This window comes from Apium graveolens, chromosome 9 (assembly GCF_009905375.1).
Source record: "Apium graveolens cultivar Ventura chromosome 9, ASM990537v1, whole genome shotgun sequence".
NCBI lineage: Eukaryota > Viridiplantae > Streptophyta > Magnoliopsida > Apiales > Apiaceae > Apium > Apium graveolens.
In genome coordinates, this window is record NC_133655.1 from 165492874 (window position 1) to 165519129 (window position 26256).

The 26256-nt window shown below is 35.2% G+C and overlaps 2 pseudogenes; one reads left to right on the top strand and one right to left on the bottom strand.

The window, feature by feature from the left end:
• Window positions 1–3915: 3915 nt before the first annotated feature.
• On the top strand, window positions 3916–6143 carry LOC141685714 (growth-regulating factor 2-like; annotated as a pseudogene).
• Window positions 6144–25871: 19728 nt separating this feature from the next.
• On the bottom strand, window positions 25872–25962 carry LOC141688086 (small nucleolar RNA R71; annotated as a pseudogene).
• Between the last annotated feature and the right edge of the window lie 294 nt (window positions 25963–26256).

Below are 26256 nucleotides of genomic sequence, written 5' to 3' on the forward strand. Positions count from 1 at the left end.
AATTCATAAATCATTATAAAATCTTATAACACTCCATAAATTACCAGAAAAATACCTTAATTATCTATATTTTATTCTAGACATATTAAAATTAACATACTCAAATTTTATTATATACAAACATCCAAATATTATTATCAATCATCAGATAATTCACCAAAAATTCATATAATATTCACATAATAATCATATATTGATACAAATAATTACACGATATTTCCCGGATGTTACACATTGACTACAAAAGCCTTCAGAGTTTAAAATCTGAGAACAAGAACAGTCATGGAGTTTATACATGTATCTTTTAATGATAAGAAGATAACATGTCTAGAAGATGCAGATGACCATGACAAGTTGAGATTTGAAAATGAAGTACCTTATGCTGAACTTTGAAATCCTGACTCTGATACAGTAAGTCCTGATATAAGTCAAAGCTCTGAGATTCCACAAGATAGTGGAAATTCTTCTTACACTGAAGCACATGTTGAGGGGGAGCAACATGACTCAAATCCAGAGATTACTTCAAGTGATACATCTCAAGGAAATTCAGTAGAAAGATCATCAGAATCATCTTCCTCAAACTCTAATGAGTCAAATACTGATAACAATGGGAACACTGATTCAGGGGGAGCATCAGGAAACAACAGTGGTAATACTCAAAGAAATAACAGAGAATTCATGGATCAGGGGGGAGGTTCTTCTTCTAGGAGTCAACTTCCATCAGCAAGAAAATGGTCTAAGTCACACACACCTGACTTAATCATTGGAAACCCTGACAGTGGTGTAAGGACAAGAAAAGCCACTTAGAATGAATATATCAACCATTCTTTTCTATATCAAACTAAACCTAATAAGGTTGAAGAAGCTCTACAATATGCTGACTGGGTCACAGCAATGCAAGAAGAGCTCAATGAATTTGAAAGGAACAAAGTCTGGACTCTTGTGCCAATACGAAAGAAGTTGGCACAAGTGGGTGTTAAGAAACAAAACCGACAATGAGGGCATTGTTACAAGAAACAAAGCAAGACTGGTTGCAAAAGGTTACTCACAACAAGAAGGCATTGATTATGTTGAAACATTTGCTCCAGTTGCAAGGCTAGAGGCCATAAGGATCTTTCTTGCCTATGCTGGTCACAAGAAGTTCAATGTGTTCCAAATGGATGTAAAGAGTGCATTCTTAAAAGGAGAACTCGAAGAGGAAGTTTATGTTGAACAGCCTTCAGGGTTCATTGATCCAAAGTATCCAGATCATGTTTACTTACTGGATAAAGCACTCTATGGTTTAAAGCAAGCTCCAAGGGCCTGGTATGAAAGAATTGCTCTATTTCTGCTAGAGAGTGGTTTCACAAGAGGTACAATTGATAAAACTCTCTTTTATAAATACCATGGTAAGGACTTGTTATTAGTACAGATATATATTGATGATATCATTTTTGGATCTACTAATGATAAACTCTGTGAGAGATTTGCAAAGCTAATATAGTCCAGGTATCAAATGAGTATGATGAGATAGTTAAGTTACTTTCTGGGGTTACAAGTCAAACAGACTAATGAAGGAATCTTCATAAATCAAGCCAACACTAGTAGAAATAGTGCATACGACATCGGTGCTTAGACATCGGCACGCAATGCACCTGATGTTAAAAGAATTTTTAACATCGTTTTTTCGTAAAGCGATGTTAAATTGGAATGTTGACATCGGTTTTGTATACTAACTGTTGTCTATGTTCAACTTTATAAAAATGTCAAATAATTAGTTTTCACTTTAATATCGGTTTTTTATACTGCCCGTTGTCTATGACTGATTTCAGAAATTTATCAAATAACTTGTCATTTTCCACCCTTCAGTACATAATTTTCCCTCCACCCTTTTTAACAAAAAATTTATTCCCCCCTTAGACACATATTTTATTTCACCCCTTCCCAAAAACCACCCTCATTTCCCTTTACTCATACACTAACACCCAGATCTATCTCTCAAATCTCAGCCGTAACTCTCTCTCTCTCTCTTTAAACACTCCATCTCCAACACCCCGACTATCTTTCTCTCATAAACCTCCGTCTACTTCATCTATCCATTGTTTCTCTGTTTTGTCTCCTTTCTCATAAACCTTAATTTATACATCATACTTCCTAATAAACCCTAATTTATACCTCATAAATCGAGCTTAATTCTAATTAACCACAAATCAGGCTTGAAATTGGTAAGATTTGTGCAAATTAGCTTTGAAAAGATTCATATAAGAAAGTATTTATATACCTCTCTGCTATGTTTTTTAATAATTTCTCTCCGTGTTTTTTACTCTTGGTTCGTGTTTATGCAGCCTCTATGCGCAGGGATTCCCATTCATAGCACCCAAGGTTCTTTCTTTCCTTTCCTTTTTTATAACATTTGTTTAAATCTTGTACAATTGGTTAAATATAATCAATTGCAAAAGATTTAAATATGTCATATCCTTTATAATATCCAGTGAGTGTTCTTTGATATTTAAAATTTAGATCTGTAGAATATGCCTAGATTTTGTATTTACGTAAGTTATTATATGTATAGTGGGCAAAAGTTTAGTATTGAATATTACTATTTTATGATTAGTGTGAGTTAAAATTCATGTGCTAAAAATTAAACACAGGTTAATTAATTAAGAAATAAGAGTTTTGATATATTTTTGTATATGAGATAAGACTTGTTGATTGTTAAAAAGTTAAGTTCAATGATTATGATATTTAAAGACTTTCATGTCGTACTTTCAATTTGTTTGCATTCTTGTGTATATTATTAGCTTGTACACAAGAAGAGGTTAACAAGGCCATGGAAACAACGAAAAAGTACAAAATAGTGGGCAAAAACTATGCTTTGAAAGTGAGCAAAACTCCTTCACAAAGCTGTAATTGCTGATTGTCTAATGAAGGAAGCCAAAGACTCAATTATAGAGGTACTTTGTAAGACATAGGGGCAATTGTACATATGGTATTTAAGTTTTGATTTCCTGACCAGCTTCTTTATTACAAATAATTGTTCTTCTCATTAGTTCACTGGAATTATAGTAATCTTATATAATTTCTAGTATTTAGCATTATTCTTGTTGATGTTGGCTTAGTCTTGTGATTGTATTTTTCAGTTTGTTTTGTGGGTTTGATGATATATACTGTCTCTTCTTTGGAGCTTGAAGAACCTCTATTCTTAAATAAGCAATATGGTTTGTCTAAGGGAAGTAATCAGGCCATTTTTTTGAGGTTTACCAGACGTTTTGTGACTGGGGTCCTTGCTCAACAGATTAAACCTGGAAAAGTTCTGCACCGAAAAGTTAGTAGTAGTATTAACTTTGAAATTACCTGATAGATATTGAATGTTGTATGTATAGTATAGTATATTTAATAATGAGTAATTCCATGATCTTAACTTCAGGGTTCTAACGGTGGAGTGAAGTTATACAAGGAATTGCTGCTGATGGATCTGCTAATGAGTCAAGCTCACAATATGGCATGATTGTTTTTGCCTTTATGTATTTGTCTAATATCCTTCAATTCCTGTCAATTGAGCAAAAAGATGAAGGTACATGTAATATTATTTTGTCTCAATTTCTATTGCATTTATTATCGTAATTATATTATCAATTATTTTTGCGTTTATTAAATTTAATTTAGTGATTATCTATTTTTTATTAGTTTAGTAATTTCAATTTATTAGGAAATATGGGTGAGACAAAAAGAGATCAGGGAGACAAAAATCTTTAAAAATTATAGATGTTGTTATCTAGTACGAGGGGGGGTTGTTCTTGAATGAAAAAACATGCACAGACTTCTGAATGGTACCTCCTGGTTGCTGAGAACGTTAATATTAATCTTGTAGCTATAGTCTACTCTTCTCTCAAACTAAGTGATTGAACTATATAAAGTTACTAGCATAATGTCATGATGGTAACTGGTAAGGATGGAATACACATCAATTATTATCAAGTAAAACAACATTTTATTGTCAATATCAATCTTATAAATCTTTCGGCAGTAGAGTTTAATGACATTCATTTGTTTATTGTTTTACATTTTAACCTTTGTGCTTGTGTGGGTGCTGACAGGTAAGATGTGGATTAAATGGAGAGAGTTGATGAAGGTATAGTGCACATAATTGCTCAGAAACACATAAGGTGGCTTGTCATGGGATCAACAACAGAGAAATAATATTCAAAGTATGAAGCATATGTTTGAGTTACAGTTTAATCATTGTGATAATGTTTCAAATTTCTTGCACAATTATATCATATAGAGTATGATATAATTGAACTATCTTACCGACAATAATCATAAATGATATTTAGTATAGAGGTATGTTGACCTAGGTTTTAATTTTATGTAGAGGTGATTGTCATTTGATAATTTGAGGTAGAACAAATGGAGTCTAATTCATAGAGAAGGGGTGGAGGAAGTATGGTTCCGATATCGCCATCGCATACTCCAAGGTCGACTGACAAGTCGATGAGAGATCTACGATCGGATGAAGGAAGTATGGTTCTGGAGGCTTGAATAGTGCAAACATGCATGGAATATTATCAGGGGCCTTCACTCCATCATAATGGATGGAGCTACAACATCAGACCTTGATCTACAAGTATATCACTGCAAATTCCCCTGTCCCTTCTAATCTTCCCAGCCCTATTCGAAAAGCCCTTAATTCTGCTGGTTTCTCTATCTTTCCAGGTTCCTATCTAAGACCCGACACTTGTAAGTTTGCATTTTGGTCTTTTATATAATGCCATTTTTATTTACATGTAAGGTTAGTATATGCTTTCATCCCTTTCAATATGAACTCAGTATAATTGTTTTTTGAATCTTGTTCTGTTTATGTTTGAGCCTTTTGTCTGATTTTTATGTCTCTCTCTATCTGTTTATCTTTGCTTGATCAGTTTTACTTATCCCCTGGAAAGATAGAACTGTTTGTACTATATTTTAGCCATTTGGGGACAAGAATAGTTTGATTTTAGTGTACTATTTATTATGGCATTATATATCATGTAAATCCAAATGTGAATAAGTAGAGAAGTACTGAATTTTTAGGGAAGTCATGTGTGTAAGTAATTTTATTCTATGTCAAACAGTGGGATGGGGTGCTTTTCATTTGGGATTTTCCAACAACACTGATCCTAAGACAGGGCAGTGTCGTCGGACTGACGGAAAGAAATGGTGATGCTCGAGAGATGTTGTTCCTGTTCCTGATCAAAAATATTATGAGCGGCATGTCAACCGAGGACGCCTTCGTTCAAAAAAGCCTGTGGAAGTTCAAACTGGCCATTCGGTCTCTGGAACCACCAACACTACCTTTAAGTTTCTTCCTGCATCCAGTGCCTCGGTGGTTCCGGCCAACGGTACATCTAACAATTTTGGCCTCTCGCACCACCAACTAACCCACTTGCAGCTTGGTGCATCTTATCCTTCTGCAACTCCTCAACTTAACAGGTGATGGAGAATTTACTTATGGGCTTTTTTATATTCTTTAATCTTTTGGCACATATTTACCTTATAGGCTACATTCTCTGAATTTACATAGCTAGTTGATGCATGTGCATATGTACTACTCTGTCAAGTAGTAGTACATAATTTTTACCCTTAGGCATAGTATTGTGGTACTACTACTTCCAAATTCCTACTAGTAAAAGGCTTTATATATAAATTTCACTTTTTATTCTACATTCTAATTTTCAAGTATTGAACCTGAACCTGATGTTGTGTATTTCTTCAGCAGAAGTTACCTAAATAACAAAAATGTTGATGAGAAATTACAAGATGGTACAAGACTCTACATGTTATCTTCAAACATTGGTCTGAAAGAAAATCAATTTTTGACTCAAAAACGGAGGAATCAATATCAAGAACCCTCTAGAAGTGAATTTGGACTTGTTTGCTCTGATTCGCTGCTGTACCCTTTCCAGAAAAGGACTTCAATGATAAGCTATGATTCATCTAAAGACATCATGGACAGCCAAAACAAATCACAGCTATATCTCCTTGTCCTGGTGCAACAGGTGGAAACAAGACAAAGTCTCCTGGTCCTGGTGCTAGTATTTTATTTAAAATGCATGTATAGTATAGTATGAGTAATATTTTGGTATTAGACTTGTAATTTGGATGAGTACCTTTATGTTTCTTAATGGATGGTTTTTGTTGGGATGTTGCATTGTTTTGGTTCCCTGTGGCTGTAAATAGTATCAGGATGACATGTAATTTACAGAACATTAACATCATAATGGTACATGTAAAGCGATGTAAAAAATGTTCAAAAGACATCATATAAAATAATATTAAAGGAAAAAGAACTAAAAAAACCGATGTGAAATAGTTATTTGACATCGGTTCTGAAAAAAAACTCAATGTATTTTAAGTTAAATAACATCGGTTAGAGAAATTGGCTGATGTTAAACAAAAAGATTTAACATCGGTTTCGTGAAGAACACCCATGTCTTATCCATCATTTCACATCGGGGGACTTATTTAACCGATGTATGATCAAACATTTCATATCGGGCAACTAATCTAACCGATGTCTGATCTAGCATTTCACATCGGTTTGTTCGAAAGAATTTTAATAAATGGCTTTTAGAGCTTGTAAGTTTTTAATGGATAAATACCTCATAATATACTCATATTCACCTAGAAATACTCTAATATAAGCTAAAATTTGCTGCAAAGACATCATATTTAATCTTAAAACCGATGTATAGCAATGTAATAGACATCGGCTGTTAACCGATGTCAAAGGTTGATGACATTTAACATCACACGCGAAGACATCGATTTAAATTTTTTTTAACATCGGTTCTGAACCGATGTCTGATCCCATATTTCTAGTAGTGCAAATACACTAGGAACTTACTCAAATTATTTGGAATTCAGGACTGCTCAACTGCATCAACTCTTATGGCCATTTTAACCAAGTTAGATTTAAATACTGGTTCTTCAGTAGATATAACTAACTACAGAGGTATGATTGGTTCACTCCTATATTTGACTGCTAGTAGACCCGATATCATGTATGCTACCTGACTTTGTGCAAGGTTTCAAGCTGACCCTAGAGAACCTCATCTATTAGTTGTAAAGAGAATCTTCAAGTATCTCAAAGGCACTATGAATCTGGGATTATGATATCCTAGAGATACAGACTTTAAGCTAATTGGATATTCAGATGCTGATTTTGCAGGATGCAAAATAGGCAGGAAAAGTACTTCTGGAAGCTGCCAATTTCTTGGAGGCAGATTAGTTTCTTGGTACATCAGGAAACAAAAGTCAATTTCCACTTCAACTGCAGAAGCAGAATACATTGCTGCAGGAAGTTGTTATGCTCAGATTCTATGGATGAAGAATCAACTGCTGGATTATGGGTTAGACTATTCTTCTATTGTTATAAATTGTGATAATCAAAGTGCTATTGCAATGATAGGAAATCCAGTGCAGCATTCAATGACTAAGCACATAAGTATCAGATATCATTTCATAAGCGAACATGTGGAAGCTGGTACATTGGAATTGATCTTTGTTCCAACAGATCAACAAGTAGCAGATATATTCACCAAGCCTCTCTGTGAAGCCACGTTCACAAGACTGGTGCATGAATTGGGAATGATTTCAGGGCAGTTCTCAAACTCTGATAGTTAAGTTTGCTGATATGTTTGAAGCATGGTATCTTATTATTTGTCAGTACTTGTTAGATACTAATTCTTATGCTAAATGCTTGATACCATGATAACATGCAAACTGTGCTAAATGATCTTATGTGAGATTGCATGTTGAACTACTGATTATGCTTATAAACTCTGTTGTTAGTTGAACTTGTCCTGACTCATAGTTTAAGTCATTAGTTAATAAATCCTAATAGAAGTAATAAAAATACTAATAATGGTCAAATCATGTTTGTCTGTTATACTTCATTTGATTATTTTGAATTTATTTGTAACAAATTGTTAACAATATTTTTAATTAATCAGTGAGTGAGTGGAATATTTTTTACCTGTCCAAATGGGTTGGCCGCTGATGTAAGTATCCGTTGATACTTGAGTATTTACATTAAGAATAGGAATATGAAGAGAGAGATTACTTTTTGTATGCCTAGATACGCGCAATCATGCATGCTTATTATGTCTAATTATTGCATGGTCATTCAAATAGTCTCTTCAACTTCCATATTTTCTCTATAAATACAACCTTTCACTCTCAAAGCTTCTCATAATCCTTCACTCACAAATTTCAAAACACTCATCTTCTTCAATATCTATGGCCATATTTTCACTCTCACATGAAGTCTACCGACCAATAGCAAATCCCAAATATGGGAGGTTATATTTCGATATTGGTCGGCTCAGGGCAGTTTTTCATGGTCAAGACTATCATCACTTTGAAATTCCTCAGACGATTATTGATTGACTGAACTCGGATGATACTGAGTCCCTTCGTTTTTTTCGAATATATATTCATTTTGAAGAGATGAGACGTGCTGATGTGGCTGCACAAAGGCATCTCATGGAAGAACAACGATGAATCATTTGGCTAGAATTGCAAGAGAATATTATTTCTCTTGCAGACTCTATGTCAAGAATCTTCCATCAAAGGGAAAAGAAGAAGATGGAGGAGGCAAAGAAGAAGGAGCTGGAATAGATAGATTGTTTAGGGTTTTATTTTAAAATTCTATGAAAATCTTGTATTCTACTTCTTAATGAATGAATATGTATTATCTTCTTTTGCTTCATTACATTACTACTTGTTCACTTCTTGAATGTGTGCTTAAATGTTCTTAAATGTCGAATGTTAAATCAGTACTGCATGTTAGACTTGTGATATTTTTCAAAGTTCATATGACTAAACTGATCTATGTTTAAGCTATATGTGACTACTTGAGTACAGATTGAGCACTACAGGGAGTAATGGTAATCAATGAAGGAAATTTAAGAAAAGGTTTAATTCTTAATCATTAAGGATTATAATCTTTGAGTGTTGCTTACAATTCAAAATCTTTGGAAACTTTTGTTTCTGATCAAGAAAGTTGTCCACACTCAATCTCAAATTTCATATATCTTAAATTTCTTCTCAAAATTGAAACACTTAAATTTTTTTCTCAAATGTTGCCAAAAATCAACTGTCATAATTCATGAATTATGTTCACCACTCAGAAATAACATTTAGTTGGTTAGAGAGTACTTGTTGAGGTAGATCTTGATGATACTAACAGAGACACAGAGGTTTCATCAGTCTTTACTGAAGACTCTGTGATAGCTTTCATTAAATACATTTCAAGTGAAAGTTCTTTGCGAAAAGAACAAAAAGGTTTGAGATCACGGTACATGACAGTAACCTGATCAAATCCTCTCCAATTTAAATGGAGGTTCTCATTATTGATGAACAACAACTTGCATAACCACAGTATCTACTGTGAGTCTAATTGTGAATTCACAAGGTATAAATACTGGTATTACTTTATTAGCAATTAATTTAAATACTGATTTAGTTCTTTCAACATTTATAGTATACTTCTCATGATATAAATCCCGTTGATATGATTACATCTAGACCTTACAAAGGACTACCTCTAGTTGTATGATCACAGATCACCTTTCTTTAACCACCTCTTTATAGGAAAATCTTTCTGAGCCTTTTTTTTGTGAGATGTGTGAAAAGATTGAGAGAAAAACATAATTTAAGAGAGGCAGGATCCTTCCTGGCAAAAGGAGAGGTAGATGAGAGATAAGATTTAGTAATCCTTGTGAGGAAGCTATGACTATTAAAAGTCATGAGATGTGTGGTGTGAGGAGTAGTGAGACTACTTTAAAATAATAGAGAGATTAAGGTTAAATTGCTATATGTTGCAGATGCTCAGAGTACTCAAGGAACAGTTGCTGAACAACAGTCTGTTGCATCTCAGGAACACTCTGAAATATCAAAGACTATTAATCTCCCTGCAAGTCTAAGTACTAATACTTTCTTGCAGTCCATACATTCTTCTATTTCACCATATGAGATAATACCTGTTGTTGCTGAAGACGTAGTAGCACAATAGTCCATTCATAAAGATTCATCCATTTCAGAATCACCACAGCATATTACAGGAACTGAAGTTCTGGAAGATATTGAAGCTCCAATTCATTTATCTACAATTCTTGAAGATGTGGAGATAACTACTGAAGGTGTTGAAGTTTCTGAAGCCACTGGATCAATTTCTCATTCTATTTTGCATACTGAAACTGAAGATGAAATTCAGAAATTAGTGCAATATTGTAATAACCCCAATTTTTGGAAATTTTTGAAACCCTTATGAATAGTGATTTTACAGATTATGCTGAATAAGAAAACTTTTCATGCCACACTATGTAGGGGTTCTGTTATTGATATTCTGAGATTTTATTAGTACTTTATATGGTATATAAGTGTATGTAAAGATCGTCAGAATCCAATTTCGAACACTTTGAATTTTTCCCGGAAATCCACTAGATACAGAAAGAATTGAGTATAAGGTAACAGGATAAAAATTATTTAAATTAAAGGATTATAAGAGAGGATCATAAAAGGAATATAATATATTGAGAAAGGTTAAGGAAACCCAAGTAATAAGATCCCGGGTATGATCCCTCAAACGAGAAACGAGAATGAAAGTTAAGCGAACCGTATAACAGATCAGCGGTCATTAGGCAAATAATTAGGAGTTAATCAAGGAGGTTAGGGATGATGAGGTCATCCAACCAATAAGAAGAGGGCAAGTGAGGGAGGATGACATCACAAGGTGACATAAGCATGACAAGTGGGAAGGATTGGTTGGTTGATTGTGAGCCACACATTTTTCACCATGGTAAAAATTTAATTTATTTCCAAGACAAAAGGAAGCAACTAACCAACAAATATCATAACACAAATACAAATTGAAAGTTGACTTTCCCATTTCAAGAAGAAAGCTCTCGGCTAAAACAAACCCCGCAACTTCAAACTGCCATATCTCCTTCAATACTCACTCAAATGTTGTGTTCTATAGCTCGTTGGAAAGGTATTGAGATGGCCTACAACTCTTGTTCACAAGTCTCATCCAAATAAGTAAGGTAAGACCCTCATTTGTACAGTTCTTTCAATCGAACGTTTAGAAACTTTAAAGCCTAACTTTGTGTTCTTGATTTCTTTGGAAAGATCAAGCTTGTAGGAGGCTCCATAAGGCTTCCTAGTAACTTTCCACCCTCCAAGAAAGGTATAAATCTTCACACCCTTTAGTAATAAGTTTGAATGTTGAGGTTTGGAGATGGTTTGGATGGATGAGTAGTAATTTGAATGATAAGCATGATTCGAGCTTAATTGTTAAGTAGTTTAGTTGAATTTGGAGATGTTATAATATATGATTGGATTGAGATCCTTGAGCTTATTATGACTGAAATCAGTAGCATTGATGTGTATCTTGAGTTGTTGTTGATTGGTAGTTGGATTGATATGATTTGGAAAGGTAAAAATTTGGGAAATCGCGTAAACATAACCGTCGTAATGTCCGATATACTTAAGTCTATCCGGGAGCACTCAGGCAAGTTTTCTACCCGTTATACTGTTGTTGTGATGTATATGTGTATATGCATTATCTTGTGATAAATGCATGATTGTTATTAGCAAATTCTTACGATATATTGGAGCATGTGATACGGTATATATGCATGTCTGTTTCGTAATCTTGATATATATCTGTTGGTTCAAATGCTTATTAGTTGCATAATACCTATGCTAGAGATAAACGGTAATTTGCATATACCCTTAGAAAAGGGGACCCCAAGGTGAACATATTTCTAAACCAGGAGTCGATGTTCCTGAGTATATTATATATATATATATATATATTTATATATATATGGATATAGTTTTCAAAACTATTGATAGAATAAGGTTTATTCGATAACTTTATTTTATTTAATGAATATTATTTGAATATTCATTCAAGGACTTATGACTCTGTTTATTCTATTTAATGATTATTAATTGGATATTCATTTGAGGATGTATGACTCCGTTTATTTTATTTAATGAATATTATTTATAATATTCATTCTAGGTATTATGACTCCGCTTATTATTTAATAATATTCTTTATTTTATTAAAGAATAATGTTTCGATAATCAAACTTATTTTCGATTATTCAAATAAAGATTATACTTTCGTATAAGTATATCTTTGGTTATTTAATATTCATTTCAAGTATGAGTTTTAAAACTTCTACTTCAATTATTTTTATAAAGATTATTCTTTATGGGAATATTATTTAAATAATAATATTCAGATATTTTCTAAATATATTGGGACTGATTTATTTTAATAAATCAGCAGTACTCCAAATATTCTTAAAAATGTTTTCGAGTCTTCAAAATGATTTTTAAAGTTAGAGTGGACCCCAAAACTCATTTTTATATTTAAGATCTTCCTTTCAAAGGGGATTTAAATACTCTCTCAAAACCTGGGGGATCCAGCTCTGTGGTGTATTTTACATTCGCAACGTGATTGCTGTTTTGAGAAAACAATTTGATTACTTGCCCAACGTTCGGGAAGTAAGTCCATCTAATTGAGTCGGCATAAGCGACAGGCCGGGGTACGGTCTATCAAAGTGTAAGTGGCCGGGTGGCAGTCCATCAACGCGTAAGAGGCCGGGTGACGGTCCAGCACAAGGTCCTTATGTGGCCAGGGTGATGACCGGTGGGGGATTCATCCATCTACTAGTAGAAAAGGTTACTTAATGGGTATCTTTGCCTGATCAGCAAGATATCGGGTTTATGCCAAAATTCTTTTCTTTCCAAATTCATTGGATGTTACAACTCTGTTCATACTTTATATGACAGAGATTTTCAGGAAATGTATGAGATATATATATATATATATGGATATATATATCAGGACTTAATGAAGTATCTCGTAACTTCATTATTTATAATGATATTTCAAAGATTGAATCTATTCAAGTCTTATCTTGTAGTCTCATCTGGGTGATGAACTTTGAAACTGATTATAACTTGAACGGTGGTAGTTCAAGTAGTATTCGGATATAAGTATATTGGAGTATCTTGTAACTTCATCTTTTAAACTTATATCTAGTAAATGATTATCTTATGCATGACAAAGATTTTCAGAAAAATGTTGAGACAAGGTTAGATATATGAGATCACCTTGCAATGATATTTTTATACAGTTATTAACTTGAACTCTGTGTATATTATGCATGGAAGAGGACTTCCAAGATTTTGAAAAGTATATATACATATATACTGAATATTTTGTGACTTGGTCGCGTTAAGATATCAACTTGGTTCATTTCTTCTTGACCAAGACTTTCATGAGTACTATGAGAATGCTCATATATTGTAAATCACTATACATATTATTTTGGTGGGCTTGTTGCTCACCCTTGCTTTCTTCTTTCATCACACAATATCAGATAGACAAGATGAACAGGACCAAGCTCCCAATTCGCGAGCAGATAGGAAGAGTTCCGCAGTTTTCTATAGGCGTTGATGTCGCTGTAGCTGAGGTAGGAACTACCAATAGGCTAGGCTTTCAACTTTTAATGTACCAGATTATGTATATTTATGAATTGTAATAATGGCAAAGAAATGTAAATTTATTCAGAAACCTTTTTAAGGTGTATTGGCATATAATTGTGGAATAAAACGACTTGTGATTATTTTTGGATATTCAGCTCTGGGACTATAACTTGTGGTGTGTGTGTTTATTGTGGGTTCACAGTACAGAGTAGTTGATTGTTTATTAAGATTGGGTGTTATTAAGGGAAATGGAACTCGTGACAACCCAGATCCCCGACCCCGGATTTGGGGGTGTTACAGAAGTGGTATCCGAGCTAAGCGTTATAAACCTCAGAGATGATGTGACGTTAAGATAATAAGTTCACTAAGATAATAAGAACTCTTGCCAAGTTCATAGTCGGGCTACCTAATGTAGTACTGACAGTTAAAACCCTTATGGGAACCCTTATAAATATCGTGATAGAAGCGTAGTTCGTTATCGTATATGGTAGCGGGACTCCGAACCCTGAGGTCGAGGAGCAACAACGCGATGATGTTTTATTACTTATTGGAGATCAGATTATGGATCCGATAGAGCGTCCTAACGCGGGATCGGATGATGTTGATATTGAGGATGTAGTGGTTGAGGATGTTGTCCTAGATAGGATTGTTGTTGAGGAGGATCCCGTGGAAGATCCTGACAAGAATGAATAAAGGACCACTGTGGAATTGATAACCATGGTTAGGGAAACTACCAGAGGTAGGATTGGTCGGTCACTACCGGAGGTTCGTTCAAGTTCGTAAAGATAGTAGCCCCTTTAACGCGGCTTACTCATAAGACTCAGAAGTTCGAATAGACAGAGAAATGCGAGAACGGATTTCAAGAACTGAAGCAGAGGTTGGTGACGGCCCCTATGATGGCGTTGCCGGATGGAAAAGGGGATTTTGTGAGGTATAGTGACGCTTCGCATAAGGAATTAGGGTGCTTCTTATACAGCACAACAAGGTAATCGCGTACGCGTCAAGACAATTAAGGGAATATAAAATTTGATATCCCCACCCATGAGCTTGGGCTCGTGGCAATAGTTTTGCCCTAAATATTGGAGGCACTACTTGTATGGAGAGAAGTACGAGATTTACACAAGCCATAAGTGCTCTAGTGCATTTTCACGCAGAAAGAGCGCAACATACGCCAGAGGAGGCGGTTAGAGCTAATCAAGGATTACGATTATGAGATTCTTTATCATTCAGGGAAAGCCAATGTGGTGGCTGATGCCCTTAGTAAAAAGGAGAGACTCAAGATGATAATGTCTTTGAGAGTGTTTATAAGAGGTTTTGAGAAAATGGAAATAGAAGTGAAGGTAACCGGAGCCGGTACCGAAAAGTTGTTTGAGATTGCAATACAGCCTGAATTATTGGAAAAGAACAGATTGTGCTAGAAAAAGTGATGAATGAAGGCAGAGAGCCAACAAATAGATAAGAGATTAATACCGAGAAAGATGATAAGGGAATAATGAGGTATTCCTACAGAATTTGGGTTCCAAATGTTCAAGAGCTTAAAGATGAGATCTTAGATGAAAGCTAGTTTGAGGAATAAGATTTAGAGCAAACCCTGAACGTGATAGTGAGGGAGGTCGCCATCAAGATAGAAGGAACCCATAACATGATGAAGTGGAAAATGAGGATTTAAAATATGTAGGATGACCCCGATTATGGGGAGGAGGAGGGAATGTTCAGACTAAGGAAACAGAAGTCGAGTAAGGAAAGGAGACCCGAGACGGTACTCCTATACGAAAATTTATGGACCTTTCTAGAAAGAACTTAGACTATTATCCCCAACCACCAACTTCAGGAAACAATGCGGTAGGAAATTCTTTCATGACCTTTAAGTCGTTAAGCTCTCAGAGTTCCAAGGAACAGGTTGACCCAGTCGAGGCAAGAGCCTGGCTAAAGGAAATATAGGAATCATTTGAGATTCTAAATGATTGACGAATCACAAAAGACTATTTTTGTCACTTACCCTCCTAAGAGAGAGGCCACCCGCTGGTGAAAGGCCAAGGAAGGCACGGAGCAAGAGATTATAATAAACTGATTTAAGTTCAGTCAACTGTTTTCAAGAAAGTACTTCCCAAGGTTATGGAGATAGTGTAAAAGCTTTAGAGCCAGAACAAAGGCACACAAATATGATGAATTATGAATCTAAGTTGTAAAAGTTGTCAAGATTCGTTCTGAGGACACGAATCCAGAATGACGGGATGTTTGAAATCAATGCTTATGTTGTGTTGGTTCATGAAATAATGATAAGAGAAAGGAAAATAAAAAGAAACTGAAGTGGAAAGGAATATAAAGGCAATAGAGTTTGAGGAATGATAAGGGAGTTGGGTATGAGGAAACCCTAAAGACTCGTACCAATAGAAATAGAAAAGTATGTAATCGTCTGGATGAGGGTGATTCACCATGAGTTAAAATTGATGGTTGAAGGCATAAGAGATACATATATTTTATCCCCTGTAAGTTGGGAGGATTCGAGGAAACCCTGAGATAGTTCGAAGGATAAATAATGAGATGCAGATAGACGGAGGAGACAAGGAAGTAAGAAATTAGGAAAATAGGATAAAGGAAGTGACCTTCAAGAATGTGAAGTATATGTAAGACTGGTGGCATGATACCCAGGAAGGGAGACACCGGGAATGAGAGATATCCCAACATTGAGATGACTGTTGAAATAAACAACAAAAGTAAATAAGGAATTATTAAGAAGAGGTTCACGTTGAACAAGACCAATATCTTCCAGAACATCCTTGTTATTATTACCAAATTAGGCAAGAAAAGCGGATAACCGTTGTTATCTTTTGGAGGCCATATTGATTGACCTCATTTTGAATACAGATGTTATTGTGAAATTAGGCATATACTATCGAGGTGGGAATGATTGAATAAGACACCCTTATCAGGGATATATGACTTGATTTATCCATGGAAGGATGCATGTACCTTTTTAAAGGTGGAATTAAGGATAGAACATCGGTAACTTAAAACGAATCCTATGGGAATGCATAAAGGTTGGCATTTCACCCTTAATAGGGATAGTATGAGTTTTGACAGCATGAATTGGAAAGGATTAAGGTAATAACAACCTTTAAGAATCAGTGGAGAAATTTTTTTCAGAAGTATATAGACAATGATTCTGGTATTAATAAATGGTATCTTGATATGTCCTGTATCTAGGGAATACATGAGGAACGATTCAAGAATAACCTTAGAGGTTTTATAAGGAGAAAGGTAATATTCAAAATTCTCAAGAATAAAAATGTGGATAAAGGAAATATGACATAATTATAATGATGCCAAGTGGGGCACGTGTTAAACCACGAGAAAGTATGGATCGAACCAGGAATGGTCGAAATTGTTCAGGGCAATTAGGACTTAAGATAAAAGATGTTCTAAGTATGATTGAGAGTCAGTTGTGACAGTGATTAACCTCTAAAGACTGAGGCAATAACTTATGGAAAAATGGTGATATTTTTTTTTACTCATCAGATTTTAAGGAAAACGTCTTCACATAAGCTGTGATTGAAATGAGGTAGAAAATTTATTTGGTGGTGGTTAAAATGACATTGACTGTAAGGAAATTTTACTATCGGGAAAGGCCAAAGAGGTGGTCGACACTTTAAAGGTAAGAGGATAATTATAGGCGCTTGTGCCAAAGGAATACAGTGATGATGGTTAAAGCTATGAAGGTTGTATTATGGTTTGGAAGATTGACATTCCTTCTGATGATTGTGCAATACCCAACCGTAATAGTAGTTGGTAAAGGTTTAATTCGTGTAATCGCCATGAGCGGGCTATCTATCTCAGAAGATACTATCTTGAGATAAGCCAGGACCATATTTCAAAAAGGACTAGATGAACCCTTGAGTTAAGTCTTCTATTTAAGGCATACGATTAAGAATGGTATTAACCTGCTATCGTTGCTTTGACTGAAACCCTTCTGCAATTTTACCTACTTCATGTCATGAAAGTACGTCAGAGTTTAGAGTGTTCTTCATGAATTATGATTGGTGGTTATGTTAACTCCTTAGAAGTATTCTATATGACATGTATGGACTCCGTATGGTTAGATATTAAGATTTCATGGGAAGTGAATGACGATAGTAGGTCAGTGGTAGACCATAGTAATGCACCAATGATTCTGCGAGTAATGAGCTGATTACAACCGTGAGAGTTGTATTGGAATGGATGTTGAGATTGAGTACCACTAATCGGGTCGTGGTAGTGTATAAGTTAACATTGATAGACTAATTAAGTAGAGTATCTACCTATTGAATATTTATTCCCTCTTATGAAAAGAGAGTCGTATTACTATATGAGGAAGGTTGCGGTGCAAGCATAAAATTCTAGTAACGATGATGTCTAGAATGAGATCTCAGATTCGATTTTCGATATCGAGGGAGTTTCAAAGGTGATTATGTATAAGTTCAAGGAAGAGCAAGGGTCCATAGAATGATGGACAGAATAGCAAAAATATTTAGGCATGTGAAATACGATGCTATAATACTTGATGTTGATATAAATACATATATGTTTTGTTCTCCTATGGCAAACCTCTATAGTTCAGAGGTAGGTTCCAAGCCAGATATTTGGTGGCAATATATTTTTTTATATATACAATTCTCTTCAATTCATTTTTTTTCTCTCATTTTCATTTCATGTAAGTTGAGAAGAACAACCCTTCCAGAAGGGGAGGTATTGCTGAATGACTATCTATCTGTGTGATAGAAGCCTAGTAGGATACCACATGTTGTTTAATTGCTTGTCAAGTACTAAAGGCTGGCCACCTTCTGTACTAACTATGCGATATAACAAGTGTTCATGATCATAGTGATCTCTCAATAAATCCTTTTACTTCTATATGAAGGACTAAGCTTTCGAAGATAGAAGCAGCTGAAAAAGGAGTAGTAAACTTGTGGTGGTATTCGGAATGGAAACACATTCGTGATACTAAGGTTGACGAGGTTATTAAAAGGTTATAGAACGCTAACGAGCAAAAGTGTAACCAGGATAGTATTATGTACGGAAGATAGTAACGCTTACGAATTAGAAAAGAATGAGTATTGAAAAGAAAAAGCTATAACGCTAGAAGCTATAATGAGAGTCTGTGCAATAGACATGAAAGAAATTGGAATGATCACTTAACACAGATTGAGTTTTCTTACGATAATAGATCATATGTCAGTATTGAGATATCGCCTTATGAGATCCTTGAGGGAAGACAATGTCGATCTCCCTTATGTTAGGATGAAGCTGTAGAGCGCAAGATGTTCGGACCCGCAGTAGTCCAAAGGACCAAGGATATAATATATCTAATCAGAGGACAACTAGTAGTAGCCCAAGATGGACATAAGAAGTATGTTGATTTGACACGAAAGGATAAAGAATAGGAAGTAGGGAACCTAGTGTGTTTAAAGGTATCCCCTTGGAAACCCTTGGAAAGGATTGATGGGGTTCGGAAAGAAAGGAAAGCTAAGTCCACAATTTGTCGGACCCTTGGATATACTAAAACATATTAGGAAGTTAGCATACGAGCTAGCCCTACCCCCGAACCTGTAGCAAGTTCATAACGTGTTCCACGTATCAATGTTAAGGAAGTGTAATTCGGATGCCAGATAAATAGGGGCATATGAGCATATAGACATGCAACCCGACGTAACCTAAATGGAGCAACCAGGAAGGGTTATAGAGTGAAAAGGAACAAATGCTTAGGAGAAGAGTTATCAAACTAGTCAGAGTTTGATGGTAGAACCACAATGTAGGAAAATTACGTAAGAGTTAGAAAGTGCAATGCTAAGAGAGTATCCCTATTCATTTTCTATCTGATTCCGGGACGGAATCCTTTTAAGGAGAGGAGACTGTAATAACCCTAATTTTAGGAAATTTTTGAAACCCTTATGAATAGTGATTTTGCAGATTATGCTAAATAAGAAAACTTTTCATGCCATACTATGTAGGGGTTCTCTTATTGATATTCTGAGAGGATCATAAAAGGAATATAATGTATTAAGAAAGGTTAAGGAAACCCAAGTAATAAGATCCCGGGTATGATCCCTCAAACGAGAAACGAGAAACGAGAACGAAAGTTAAGCGAACCGTATAACAGATCAGCGGTCATTAGGCAAACAATTAGGAGTTAATCAAGGAGGTTAGGGATGATGAGGTCATCCAACCAATAAGAAGAGGGCAAGTGAGGGAGGATGACATCACAAGGTGACATAAGCATGACAAGTGGGAAGGATTGGTTGGTTGATTGTGAGCCACACATTTTTCACCATGGTAAAAATTTAATTTATTTCCAAGACAAAAGGAAGCAACCAACCAACAAATATCATAACACAAATACAAATTGAAAGTTGACTTTCCCATTTCAAGAAGAAAGCTCTCGGCTAAAACAAACCCAGACACTTCAAACTGCCATATCTCCTTCAATACTCACTCAAATGTTGTGTTCTATAGCTCGCTGGAAAGGTATTGAGATGGCCTACAACTCTTGTTCACAAGTCTCGTCCAAATAAGTAAGTTAAGACCCTCCTTTTTACAGTTCTTTCAATCGAACTTTTAGAAACTTTAAAGCCCAACTTTGTGTTCTTGATTTCTTTGGAAAGATCAAGCTTGTAGGAAGCTCCATAAGGCTTCCTAGTAACTTTCCACCCTCCAATAAAGGTATAAATCTTCACACCCTTTATTAATAAGTTTGAATGTTGAAGTTTGGAGATGGTTTGGATGGATGAGTAGTAATTTGAATGATAAGCGTGATTCGAGCTTAATTGTTAAGTAGTTTAGTTGAATTTGGAGATGTTATAATATATGATTGGATTGATATTCTTGAGCTTATTATGACTGAAATCAGTAGCATTGATGTGTATCTTGAGTTGTTGTTGATTGGTAGTTGGATTGATATGATTTGGAAAGGTAAAAATTTGGGAAATCGCGTAAACATAACCGTCGTAATGTCCGATATACTTTAGACTGTTTTTGCTCTTAACATCAGGACCCGAGAACTCCTTGTTAGTTTTGACCATTGCCATGATTAGATAGTTCATGTTACGAGCTTCATTTTGATATGTAGTTCGTTTGATTCCGATGTACGGTTTAGGAGAAACGACCGTTTTAAGTAACGGCGTTTCGCGAACGAACCATCACCCCTCGCCTTACTTTGAAACCTTGGTTAAGGACTTTAAATGACTAATTGGGATACGAAGCAATTATGTTAAGTGGATCAGGCAGTTGGTAAGGTACTCGCGAAAGAATCGCCTTAAAACTGTTAATGGTTAATTTATTTAAAAATGGTGGAGCCGAGGGTACTCGAACGACTTAGGTGATTCGTTAAGCGTAGGAGTGACCATAAGCGAACGTTAGGGTTCAATTGGTTAAAGTCTAGTTTCTTAAGCGACCGGGGTTTAATTCCAACTTATGTTGTTGTTCATAGGTTATCGGACCCACTCTAAGCTTAAGTCTATCTGGGAGCACTCAGGCAAGTTTTACCCGTTATACTGTTGTTGTGATGTATATGTGTATATGCATTATCTTGTGATAAATGCATGATTGTTATTAGCAAATTCTTGTGATATATTGGAGCATGTGATATGGTATATATGCATGTCTATTTCGTAATCTTGATATATATCTGTTGGTTCAAATGCTTATTAGTTGCATAATACCTATGCTAGAGATAAGCGGTAATTTGCATATACCCTTAGAAAAGGGGACCCCAAGGTGAACATATTTCTAAACCGGGAGTCGATGTTCCCGAGTATATTATATATATATATTTATATATATATGGATATAGTTTTCAAAACTATTGATCGAACAAGGTTTATTCGATAAGTTTATTTTATTTAATGAATATTATTTGAATATTCATTCAAGGACTTATGACTCTGTTTATTCTATTTAATGATTATTAATTGGATATTCATTTGAGGATGTATGACTCCGTTTATTTTATTTAATGAATATTATTTATAATATTCATTCGAGGTATTATGACTCCGCTTATTATTTAATAATATTCTTTATTTTATTAAAGAATAATGTTTCGATAATCAAACTTATTTTCGATTATTCAAATAAAGATTATACTTTCGTATAAGTATATCTTTGGTTATTTAATATCCATTTCAAGTATGAGTTTTAAAACTTCTACTTCAATTATTTTTATAAAGATTATTCTTTATGGGAATATTATTTAAATAATAATATTCAGATATTTTCTAAATATACTGGGACTGATTTATTTTAATAAATCAGCAGTACTCCAAACATTCTTACAAATGTTTTCGAGTCTTCAAAATGATTTTTAAAGTAAGAGTGGACCCCAAAACTCATTTTTATATTTAAGATCTTCCTTTCAAAGGGGATTTAAATACTCTCTCAAAACCTGGGGGATCTAGCTCTGTGGTGTATTTTACATTTGCAACGTGGTTGCTGTTTTGGGAAAACAATTTGATTACTTGCCCAACGTTCGGGAAGTAAGTCCATCTAATTGAGTCGGCATAAGCGACAGGCCGGGGTACGGTCTATCAAAGTGTAAGTGGCTGGGTGGCAGTCCATCAACGCGAAAGAGGCCGGGTGGCGGTCCAGCACAAGGTCCTTATGTGGCCAGGATGATGACCGGTGGGGGATTCATCCATCTACTAGTAGAAAAGGTTACTTAATGGGTATCTTTGCCTGATGAGCAAGATATCGGGTTTATGCCAAAATTCTTTTCTTTCCAAATTCATTGGATATTACAATTCTGTTCATATTTTACACGACATAGATTTTCAGGAAATGTATGATATATATATATGGATATATATATCAAGACTTAATGAAGTATCTCGTAACTTCATTATGTATAATGATATTTCAAAGATTGAATCTATTCAAGTCTTATCTTGTAGTCTCATCTGGGTGATGAACTTTGAAACTGATTATAACTTGAACGGTGGTAGTTAAACTACTATTCGGATATAAGTATATTGGAGTATCTTGTAACTTCATCTTTTAAACTTATATCTAGTAAATGATTATCTTATGCATGACAAAGATTTTCAAAAAAACGTTGAGACAATGTTAGATATATGAGATCACCTTGCAACGATATTTTTATACAGTTATAAACCGAAACTCTGTGTATATTATGCATGGAAGAGGACTTCCAAGATTTTGAAAAGTATATATACATATATACTGAATATTTTGCGACTTGGTCGCGTTAAGATATCAACTTGGTTCATTTCTTCTTGACCAAGACTTTCATGAGTACTATGAGAATGCTCATATATTGTAAATCACTATACATATTATTTTGGTGGGCTTGTTGCTCACCCTTGCTTTCTTCTTTCATCACACAACATCAGATAGATAAGATGAACAGGACCAAGCTCCCAATTTGCGAGCGGATAGGAAACGTTCCGCAGTTTCCTATAGGCGTTGATGTCGCTGTAGCTGAGGTAGGAACTACCAATATGCTAGGCTTTCAACTTTTGATGTACCAGATTATGTATATTTATAAATTGTAATAATGGCAAAGAAATGTAAATTTATTCAGAAACCTTTTTAAGGTGTATTGGCATATAATTGTGGAGTAAAACGACTTGTGATTATTTTTGGATATTCATCTCTGAGACTATAACTTGTGGTGTGTGTGTTTATTGTGGGGTCACAGTACAGAGTAGTTGATTGTTTATTAAGATTGGGTGTTATTAAGGGAAATGGAACTCGTGACAACCCAGATCCCCGACCCCAGATTTGGGGGTGTTACAAATATCCAGCTGCTATTGAAGAATCTAATAATGGTAAAGAAACTCATGTATATACCGGTATATTAGATCTTGAGAATGATCTTTTCTTTCCTGAAGATATGCCTATGCATGTTCGACAACAGAAAATGACAGAGTAGATGCTAAGAAGAAGCAGGATTATTCTGATAATCTGTGGAATGCTTATTGGAAAGGTTCTACTTATCCTATTTCGAGCACACGTGCAGTTGAACATCTGGAAACATCATAACAAAATATTACAAATCCTGATGTGCTGAATCATCTGAAGGCATCTACTTTGGTTTTCAGATCCTTACACACAGCTCATAAAGCAACAACTACTCAAATCAATCAGATTAAAGAATCATTGATTGCTTCAAAGCTGACTACTCATCAGGAAATTCAAAAACAAATTTCACCAATAGTTTCCAGACAATCTGCAATTGAAGCCAGTCAAACTGGATTGGTGATAAGTGGCATTTTATACCACTTAGAACGTCTTATAATGGCTTGAATTGATGTCTTGAAATCAAGTATTTTGTGTATTTGATGCATTTTTCTAGTGTTTGTGTATTTCAGGGTATAACTTGTGTAATTAGGGAGATTCATCATAATAAGCCTAGGGGAGTACTTGGAATCAGTTGCGGGGAGTTATGCGAAGAATTCAGCAAATTCAGAAGCAGAAAATGGGATTTTCCAGAAGCTGTGTAAGCGCCCGCCTGGGATATGCATGCGACCGCCTGGAGATGCAGGCGCCCGCGTGGGAATTGAGGCGGCCGCCTGGGGTCGTAAATTTAGAATCTTGATTTTCTAATTTAACTTTTATTGGGCTTCTGAGACTGCTGTTTCTTGAGACTCTTTTATAAACCTACTTGAGAGACGTTTCACAATAACAAGCAACAAGCAAGGAGCAAGGAGAGAAGATTAAGAAGACCGTTTTAGCACATAACAACGAAGAAGAGGAAGCATACGTTATCTTGTGATTCTTTTTATTCGTTGTAACAGTGGATTCTAGTTTTCTTTACTTTGAACCTTAATACTCTTGTGACGTACTCTGATTTTATTTAGTATTTTTATTATTTTATATTCTTGTGTTATTATCATGTTTTCATATGAACCCATGGTGACGATGAGTTCTATCATGGGCTAATCGTGATCATGGGGTCGTAGCGGATTTACTATGGATTTCCTTAGTTAATTGTTTAATACCTTGGTATGTGATGATTGTATGATATCTAGCATAGGTTGTACGTATTCGTCTTATGTGCATCACGAACATATAAGATAGCCTGTTAATCTCTTGTGAAGTGACAGTGAATCTTGAGATTTAGAACTTGCCATGCTAGCATAGGTTCATGTATTGTATGCATGATTAGTGGGTAACACTAACCGTTTTACTTGCCCTGTGTAATCATAATGAATAACTTGCGCTTAAATCATTATGTTGTCAAATTCTGTAGACATATAGGGTCTCAATATAATTGATGCTTATTTAACTTCTATCTTAATTGTAGATGCTTGGTAGAATGCTAATTGTGCAATGAAAGTTGGCTTTTATCAGTTTCGTGTTGTTCGATTAATATCATCATCGTTACATGCTAAGGGTAATAACAATAACTATTGAATAAAGTAGTAGTGAAGTTATGATCTCATGTGTGTATAATATTGTTAATTCAAGTATTAATTTAAGTGTTTAATTCTCGTAGTTAATAGTAGTTAATAATTAGTTAATCAACCTTAAATGTTATTGTCTTGACATTGAGAAGTAATCATACATTGGTGAGTAAAAGTTAATTGAACATAATTAGTTAGAGTCTCTGTGGGAACGAACTAGAAATCATTCTATACTACTTGCAAATGCGTATACTTGCATGAATTATTAGTGCATGCTTTGTGCCTAACAAGTTTTTGGCGCCGCTGCCGGGGATTCGGTGTTAATTTGTTTAGTTTATGTACTTGCCATCAGTGGTCATTAGGACTCATTGATTAAGAGTTGTTACTTATTGTTTCCGGTTGTGTTTCAGGTACTCTAGCGAGCGTTTATGCAAACACGTTCTCGCACTCACAAGAGGACTCTAGATACGGCTGAGGAGACAGATTCACTTCTTGACATTCCGGAGAAGTTAGATTTTGAAGATTCGGATAAAGAGAGTGAAAAGAAAGAACCGGTAATCATGGGTGATCGTATAGTTCCAGCAGATCCAGCTCTTATGGACTTTTCTCGGCCTAAAATTGATGACATTTAGTCAAGCATCATTCATCCAGCTATTCAGGCTAATACTTTCGAAATCAAGTCGGGCACTATTCAGATGGTGTAGAATTTTGTTTCTTTCGGAGGTGCTGCGACTGAAGATCCCAACATGCATATCAGGAATTTTGTCGAGATCTGCAGTACTTTCAAATATAATGGTGTTACTGATGAGGCTATCAAGCTGAGAATTTTCCTATTCTCTCTGAGGGATAAAACTAAGGACTGGTTACATTCTTTACCAACTGGGTCCATCACTACTTGGGAAGATCTTGTGCAAAAGTTTTTGGTGAAGTTCTATCCAATGGCCAAGACTCAGTTTACGCAGCAACCAACTGAATCTATGTGCAAAGCTTGGGAGCGCTATAAGGAGATGTTGAGAAAGTGTCCACATCATGGTATGCCTGACTGGATGGTGATCACTGGCTTCTACAATGGTTTGGGGGCCCAATCTCGGCCCATGCTTGATGCAGCTTCTGGAGGCGCTTTATGGGCCAAAAGTTATACTGAGGCCTATAATCTCATTGAAACTATGGATTTAAACGAGTATCAAAACCCAACTCAAAGGATGATGCCTGGGAAGGTAGCAGGTATTCTGGAAGTTGATGCAGCTAGAGCTATTGCAACGCAGCTCCAAGCGCTGTCTATGAAGGTCGATTCTCTAGCCAACTATGAAGTCAATCAAATAGCTATTGT